General features: G+C 52.9%; 1 long non-coding RNA gene across 1 annotated transcript in view; it reads left to right on the top strand.

Annotated features, from left to right (window-relative positions):
• The window catches only part of LOC118021638, a 29,368-nt gene extending 21,981 nt beyond the window's left edge, over positions 1-7,387 (top strand). The window contains exons 2-3 of the long non-coding RNA XR_004682247.1: positions 2,147-2,504; positions 6,473-7,387. This is a non-coding gene — a long non-coding RNA (uncharacterized LOC118021638). The remainder of the gene's footprint in view (positions 1-2,146; positions 2,505-6,472) is intronic.
• Positions 7,388-8,369: the final 982 nt, after the last annotated feature.

Consider the following 8,369-nt stretch of genomic DNA (forward strand, 5'->3'; position numbering starts at 1 on the left):
CTTTCTAGGTCTCTGTGAAGGGCATGGGGTCTCTGAGGCTTGAGCACTGTTGAGGTCCTTTAGTGCCCATCTCGGTGGGAGACTTCCTCTTATCCAAAGATGTACCTTATCTTAACCTTTCTGAATCAGGAAATCCTAGTGATAGGGTTAGGACTTGAGTTTGTGATGGATGCTTCCTCCAGCAAGCTCACGGGTCAGAATTGTGACTGTTGACGGCACTGTTGTCCTGTGAGTGGCTCCAGAGGACCAGCTGACATATTTGCCTTAAGCCCCACCTGTTGCCGGAGGTTTTGCTGAGCTTCTCATTGCCCATGTGCAGTTTGGACCTTGATGGATGGATGGGGGGCTGAGGTGGGGCAGGATTTCTCCCAGGTCTGTGGCTTTGGGGATGTGTCCTAAATTGAGCCCCCACCCCAGCAAATGTTGAATGTGGTGTCTTTCCTGTCGCCTGGATTTGATGACACTGGCACATTTTACAGGTTACCTTGTTTTTCTGTTGGCCCGAGTTAGTAGGGAGCTTCCTGGGTAAGGCTAGAGATGGTCTAATAACGTATTTCTCAAAGCCCGTTCTTCAAAAACTGTCTCTGACCAAAACTGTCTGTTTGCGAAAGCACGTGATCCCAGGAGCAGCTCCCGGTGCTGTGGAAACAGGCCTTTGTGCAAAGGGAGGCGTGGGCTGGGAGAGCCAAGGGCTCCCTGGGCGTTGAGGTTTACTGATGAGCCTCTAAAGGGATTCTTTGTTTGCCTAGTAGGTTGTGGGGTCTCTTAGCCATGAGACTTTTTAAGGTGTGACTGGTGTGGAATGAGGGTGCCCCATCCTTGTGCTTACTCTGGCTGATGGCAGGGGTCCTGTCCTATGGCCTGTCATTGCTGCGTGCCCTCTACAGACCCCACGCCCTACCCCAAATGTCCGACCTCTCCAGCACCCTCCCTGGGAGTCCTCCGCCAGGACTGCTGTGATGATGTTCCCTATGTAGGGAGGTGCACCCCTGTTCCACCGGCTGCTGCACATGGCCGGAGGGTGTCCAGCCTGCGTCCACGTCTGAGGGGAGGGTCTCCTGGTGGGAAGTGGGAGCAGGTCACAGGCAGGGGCCTTTGCCTCTTCTTTCTTTAGCTGAGGCCAGAGGGCCGGCGGGGGCTCGGGTCTCTGACCGGCATCAGCAAGGGGCCCTCCTCCCTGCCGGCGCCCCCCTCCCCTCCGCCCCGCCCCGCCCCGCCCCACAGGCACGCCCCGCCCCGCCCCGCCCCACAGGTCTCCGTGCGCTCAGGGAAGCGCAGGCCTGGGGGAGCTGCGAGGAGGTGTTGTGGGTCGCACGGGTGGTGTCCCGCAGCTGCTGCTTCAGGAAGTGACCAGGGCCGCTCGCAGGAGCCTGTGTGCTGTGGGCATTTCGCATCCTCACAGCATTTTTCTTGGAAAACTGGTCTCCAGACAACCAGATGTTGTCTTCTAACCAGAAGTGAGTGGTTCTGGATAGGAGGGAACAGGATTGCTGGTTTTCGGTGACATGCAACCAAGGCCTTACCCCCCGAATCTGGAAGTACTTAGGATTGACCGGAGATGCCACACCGCGTTCCCAGCCTGCCCCTGGGAGCCGTCCGCCCGGGGAAGGGACGTTTGATGCAGGAGTTTTGGGGCATCCACTTCCCCCTGAGCGGGAGGGCGGGATTAATCACAGGTGGTAGAAGAAAATTCAACATGGTCACAGACAGGAAGACCAGCTGGTGAGCACAGCGGAAGGAGCCCCTACCCCACAGGTCGGTCTTCCGTCAGTGTGACTGTCTGACGCGAGGCAAGGCGTGGCCGCGGCTGGCGTGGCAGGGACGCTGGCTTTCCCCTTGGGGGCCATGCGGTGCACAAGACCCCGGTGAGGACCACACCTCTGAGCGCAGAGGGTACTCGGGAGCGGGGGCCGGCTCTGCGGGGGGACAGCCCGTGCGGCCCGTCCAGCTCGGTCCTGGGCGTTGCTGGTCTCTGAGGGCGCTGGGCTGTCTTGCGAGGCTTGGGGGCTCCGCCTGGATGGGGAGATGCTTGATTTGTTAGCAAAGGTGACCGATGACCAACAAAGGACTTTCTGGTTTCCTGGAGGCTTTGATGAAAGTTTGTGAAAATAACATCAAATCTCTGCATTTTTCTTTACTTTTAAAGGAAATGCCCCGGAATGCCCAGCACCACTGCTCACCGTTCCCACCATGCAGGCCGCGGGTGCATGTGGGGCTGCTGGCCTGGCCAAGAGTCCGTGCTGTGCAGCTGCCACGAGGGGCGTCCAGGGGCTCCCCGCTGGAGCACCCAGCGCCCTTGGTTTCGGGGCGCAGAGGCCGTTGAGGGCTTGAGGCACCTGGGGAGACAGTGCTAGAAACGTGAGCGCAGCTCCTAGCAGACCGCGGCGGAGCTGGCGAGAAAGAACAAGTGGGATCTGTATCTGCCGGCCAGCAGAAGCGCCCAGGGACAGCAGGGACCTTTGCCGTGATCCCATTTCTGCATGAGAGAGGTGGTGACCCCCCAGGTGGGTTCTGTGCCAGTCCGTGCAGAAGATAAGCAGAAAGCGCGGTTTGTGCCGGGAAGGGGAGGTGGAGAGGGGCGCTTCTGTGTAACGGGATTTTATTTCTCCCAGCAGAAGATGGGCGTTCAGTGTGGGTGCTGGGTCGGCCTGGCCTGTGCTGACCAGTAGGTGCAGATGGGTAATAGCTTCGAGTGACAACAGCTGGTTCTTGGATCCCCAAACAAGTCAGGGGGGGTCCCAGGTCTCAGGCTGGGGCTGCGAGGCTCCCGTGTCCGCGTCCTGCACAGGCCCAGGTGTTGGCCGGCTGTGCTCCGCAGCGGGCTTCTCGAGGGTCCACGGCCGCCCTCCCCAGGGCTCCATCCTGCCCGAGGGGCTGGGCAGTGTGGTCTGGGGCAGAGATGATCCCAGTTTCCTCTGCAGCCAGCAGAGCATCTGTCTTCACCAGGGGTAGTGCGCGGTGCACAATTCTTAACTGAAATACACCCTGTTCCGGTTTCTGAATTTTGTTCATTTTATTTACTATGTTAGCGCGTCGATGAAGGTATCACCAGTTGGAATTACTGTTAGCTGTGTATGTCAGTAGTATTAATAGACTCTTCCCCAGGATGTGCGAGCATTGGGTATGTTTCATACCCGAGAGTTCTGCGCTTTCTTCCTTCATGTGCTGCGCTTTCCCTTTCACTGTGCTGACGAGTCACCTGGGCGGGGGGCACCACCTCCCATGTCTGGCAGCTCTGTTCTGTGCCGAGTGCTGCTTTCGATGGAGAGACTTTTTCTGTGCCAAGGACGGTATTTGGGGAATTTGAAGATGTGACTTTTTTTTAAATGTTCAGAGCTGCTATCAGGGGCCTATGTTCTTACATTATAAAAGCTATACACTCTGGGGAAATACTTTTTAAAAATGTATTATTGGGAAGGCATTGAAACAAGTTAAAGAAAAATTCCAAGTTTTTTGCACAATTCTTTCTGTAGAATACTTAGGCAGTAGCTGTCTCACGCACTTTCTTTTTTATCTTGAGTGTTTAGTTCGGTCATCCCCTCATTCATTCTGCCCTGTTCTGTGGTGCATTCTTCCAGGTTGAGGGTAGATGTGGGGGGCTGACGTGGCCCCAGGTCTGGTGGTGGGGCATGCTGACTGGTGCTCAGTGATCTGGTGCAGCTGGTGGAGGGTCTGGTGGTTGTGGGAGGCAGCACTGGGGTGCAGAGGTGAAGGCCCTGGACTCTGGCAGGCACCAGGGTGGGAGTTGGCTGGGAGGAGGCTCGGGGAGACGGAGCTGGAGGGGCCGCGGGGCAGGGCTGGGAAGGGCCTTCGGAGGGGTGCTGACATGGGGCGTGGGGGCATGTGTACCCGCCCGAGGTGGGGCAGGAGAGCAGCAGAGCACAGCCTGGTGTCCACCCTCTATAGATGGATGTGGGAACTCTGGGATTTCAGGTTTGGTCCCGAGTGCACCTGCAACGTGCCCAGAAGTGTTGGGGAGGGGGTTTGCATTGTCTTTCATGAGCAGGTGGGAGTGCAGGTAGAAAGCCTGAGTCCTACCTGTAGGTTGGCAGCCTTGGGGATTCTGGTGGCAAGAAGCAGAAAACCACTCTGTTCACTTATACAAAGAGCAGGAGTGAGCGGGAGGCCCTGCACATGGGCCTCGGTTGGTGGTGGCGGGGGCTGCCTGAGCCTTCCCTGCTCACCCGAAGAAACCATAGGCTGGTGGCCCCAAGCCGCTGTTTCCAGGGAAGGGATTCTAAGGAGCCTGTTGGGTCAGGGTCCCACCCCAGGGAGGGCACATCCAGACATGGCTGCAGGTAACTGCTCTGCCCACTGTGTGCAGACATTGTAAATCCTGCCTTCTCTGCGGACCACGGCCCTGACCCTGAGGCTCCTGCTGTTGTCCCCACAGGACTGAGGTTCCGGCCACCGCCTTGAAGCAGGGGCACCTGCTGCCTGGGGTTCTGATCACTCTCTGGAGGCAGACGCAGCGCCCCACAAGAGCGTCTCTGGGTGGAACCTGGAGGTGGTGGGCTCCTCTCTCTCCCTTGGCTTGCATCCTTCCCAACGCAGAATGAAAATGCTCTTCCCGATAAGGAAATCATGCACCTTGTAGACAGCTTGAGTTGACGTGAACTTTGGACAGCAAATGTGGTCTAAAGTTTCTCTCCAATTTCAATGTGTTAATGGTGTGTTACAAAGCACGGAACACTTGAATGTTGGTGCCAGATGGTCACCTAAACCATGAGTGTGTTTGTCAGAAGGACGGCATTGCTTCTCTTAACTCAGATACAGACTTTGATTTTCTGCCAGGAAGAACCTATACTTTATTTAAAATAGGGTATCATTTGGCAAGTGACTTGAGATTGTGGTTTAAACTATAAATTTCATCTTATAGCACTCAACATATTTGAATTAGTTAAGAACTCAGATAACACTTACATGCTGTGTTCTGACTCCTAATTTCCCTCTAATTCACGACATTTGCTAGAACATGACAAAACCCCAAATCTGAAAATTATGGGGTGATGTGAGAAAAGGGAAGTCAGTTCTGGTGTTTTGCTTTAAGGGAGTTATAGTATTTTACGCTTCCTGAATTCTCTCCTTTTCCAATAAGAAAAATCATTTCCTTATGATCAGATATGAACTTGATTCAGTTAATAAAAGTAACACTCAGAGCATATATAATTATGATAAATTAAATAAATATAATACTTAAAAAGTATTCAGTTGCCATAGAATATTTGTGATATTTGCTGAGCTTTTTCCCCTCTGTCCTCCCCCTCCCCCACACTATGGTTCATGTTCAAATATGCTTGTGAAAAAGCAAATGTTATCATTCATGCATGTTAACGCAGTGGTTTTCAACCCCAGGAATAGGATGTAATTCCAGCAATGGAAATTCTCAATTGAGTGGGTCTGCGTGAAGTTTGGAAGAAAAAAACATTTCTATTTTTTTAATTTTTTAAAAAGATTTTATTTATTTGAGAGATCGAGTAAGCACAGCAGTGGGGAGGGGCAGAGGGAGAAGGACAAGCAGACTTCTCCCTACTGATCAAGGAGCCAGACTTGGGGCTCGATCTCAGGACCCCGAGATCATGACCTGAGCTGAAGGCAGATGCTTCACCTGTTGAGCCACCCAGGCGCCCTGAGAAAAAAACCTGTTTAAACTGCCCCCTCCACATGTGCCCCCATCTCGAGAATCAGATTTAGTTAGCTTAATTTCCAATTTAAAGTAATTTGACAGTCTAAAAACTGTGTTTCTATAAAATTTTGCCTGTGTGTTTTGTATTTTTCAGTTGCTTAAGATGATAAATGCAAAATGAATTGTTTTAATACTTGCTGTAAAAATTTGTGCTATAGCCAAGTGTTATAAAGTCAACAAAGTAGGGATAAAGTTGTGCCTGTTGCTCTTGTCACGAGGGCCACCTTTTCTCAGGTCCGTGTGTACACAGTGGGTCTGGCACCCTTTCCATCGGTCTGCTGGTGGCGTGTTTTCTGGGTTGTGGTGGAGTTGTGGGGGTCTGCGCTCTGTGCTCGGGCACAGAGGTAGGAATGGGTGGACACTGGACATTGTCGCAATTGAGCAAGGAGGTGAGGAGCAGTGAGGGGCTGGCCACACTGATTTGTGGGTCTTGGCCCTCGGTGCCGTTGCAAGGTTCCCGTTGGGGCTGGAGGGAGTTCTGGAAGCCAGTGGGAGCCCGGGGTTTGCTGGAGAACAGAATGAATGTCCTGTAACTTCTGCATATCCCCTTTCCAAAATGTATCTGATTCAGCACCAATGTTAATTTACCTTAGTCTGGAAAATAATTACACTGTGTGCAGTTTTCTAGGGGAAAAAAAATCCACTTGATTTAAAAACCAAAATCAGAACGATGGGTGGGAAAACAACATTCTGAGGGAGCCTATGTGCTCGTGATTGACAGTGTTTCCTCAACTATGGAGTTTGTTTTATTTTTGCATTTTAAAAGAACACGTTTGTTAAACACAGGAAAACGGAGGGGGAAGTGCATGTGGAGAGAGAAACAGTAGTGGTCAGCTGGTGTGCAGCCTGGTCCCATTGTACTGTGAGATGATCGCGTGGCAGGTAAGTGGCGATTTAAAAGGCACATTCACAGTTTTCACTGCGGAAAATTGAGACTTGTTTAAAAACTACTTATAACCTCCCCCCATCAAGTCACTAAGGTTTTGTAGATTTTCCTGGTCTCTTCATATACTTAACATGTAAATTGATGTGAATAGTAAATGTGTAGTTTTTGGTTCTGGGAGTGAAGCAGCAGGAGGGCGGCAGAGGTCCCAGGGCGCGGCCGGGGCTGAGCTGGATCCGCATCCGGGAGTGATTCCCGAGCGTGGGGACCACACTGGGGACAGGAAGACTTACATTGCACTGTGTGCCGTGCCTCCCACATGCAGTTCTTGGCTTTGGTTTCCAATTTGAGGAGAGTCCGTGCTCGGGCCGACTTTCCCAGGAGGGAACTCGGATGATGCAGCTCTGAGCCCCCGTGTCTGTGAGTCTTTCCGCTGCCTTCGGTCCACGGAGACTGCTCCACGAACCACAAGTGCCAAATATTTCTCCAAAACACCCATGCTTGCTGCTTCACCGTCTTTTGGAATTCAGTTTGTGGAGGAGAAATCCGAGGCCATCCAAGATTTTTGTTTTCATGTTAGGAAATTTGTATTTTCCTTCTGAATGTTTTTGGGCTTTTCTCCCCTTTATCTTCATAGTAAAATGGATGTTCAGCTTCATCTTGATGCAGTCTTTGTCGTTTTGTCTGGAATGTTCTGTCCCATCACAGATGCCTGCTTGGGTCGTGAGCCCATGTTTTGGGCTTTCCTCCACAATCTCCGTTTTGATTTTACTCTTTACAGTTTTTTTTTTTTTTTTTTTTAAGATTTTATTTATTTATTTGACAGAGAGAGACACAGCGAGAGAGGGAACCCAAGCAGGGGGAGTGGGAGAGGGAGAAGCAGGCTCCCCGCAGAGCAGGGAGCCCGATGCGGGGCTCGATCCCAGGACCCTGGGATCATGACCCGAGCCGAAGGCAGACGCTTAACGACTGAGCCACCCAGGCGCCCCTCTTTACAGTTTTGATGCTAAGCTTCCCATAGGAGTTTTGGTTCTCGTTCCCTCAATGCCGTGGCTGTGACGTGTCCGCAGGTTCTTTCACTGCCATCCGTGGTTGTGACGTGTCCGTGGACTCCATCGCTGCCGTCCGTGGCTGTGACGTGTCCGTGGACTCCATCGCTGCCATCCGTGGCTATGACGTGTCCGTGGACTCCATCGCTGCCGTCCGTGGCTGTGACGTGTCCGTGGACTCCATTGTGCCATGGCTGTGACATTTCTGTGGGCTCTGATGCTGTCCGTGGCTGTGACGTGTCCGTGGCTTGACTACGTGTCTGAAGTTTTGGTGGCCGTGCCTTCTTTCCTCTGTTTCTGCAGGAATGACTGGGAGGTGGGGAGGTTACATCAGCATTGCCGGTGAGATGCTGCTTTGTGGCCCCTGCCCGGGCTCTCTGGAGGGAGGGCCGGCATGCGGCAGGAACCCAGCACCCCAGGCAGGTTGTGCTGTCGACTGAGGAAGGAGCTGGTCCCATCCCGCACAGGAGGCGAATGTACAGAGTGTGGCAGGCATGGGATTGTCACGGTTGTGAAGGGCTCTCTACTTCTCTAAAATACATCTCAATACTACCCAAAGGGTTTGTAGGGTCTTCACCGGCAAGTTTCTCCTGCTGTGGAGACCATGGCTTGATTAACTGTGATTACAGTGAACAGCGGTGTCCGCGTGTTGGCGGGGAGCTGACAGGCTGACCCCCATGGAGAACCTCCTCCAGCGCTGCCCCTGCTGGACCCCCCGCCCTGGACTGCTGCCCTTGCCCGAATGGAGCGT

This window comes from Mirounga leonina, unplaced genomic scaffold (assembly GCF_011800145.1).
Source record: "Mirounga leonina isolate KUSES-001 unplaced genomic scaffold, KU_Mleo_1.0 Mir_175, whole genome shotgun sequence".
Lineage (NCBI taxonomy): Eukaryota > Metazoa > Chordata > Mammalia > Carnivora > Phocidae > Mirounga > Mirounga leonina.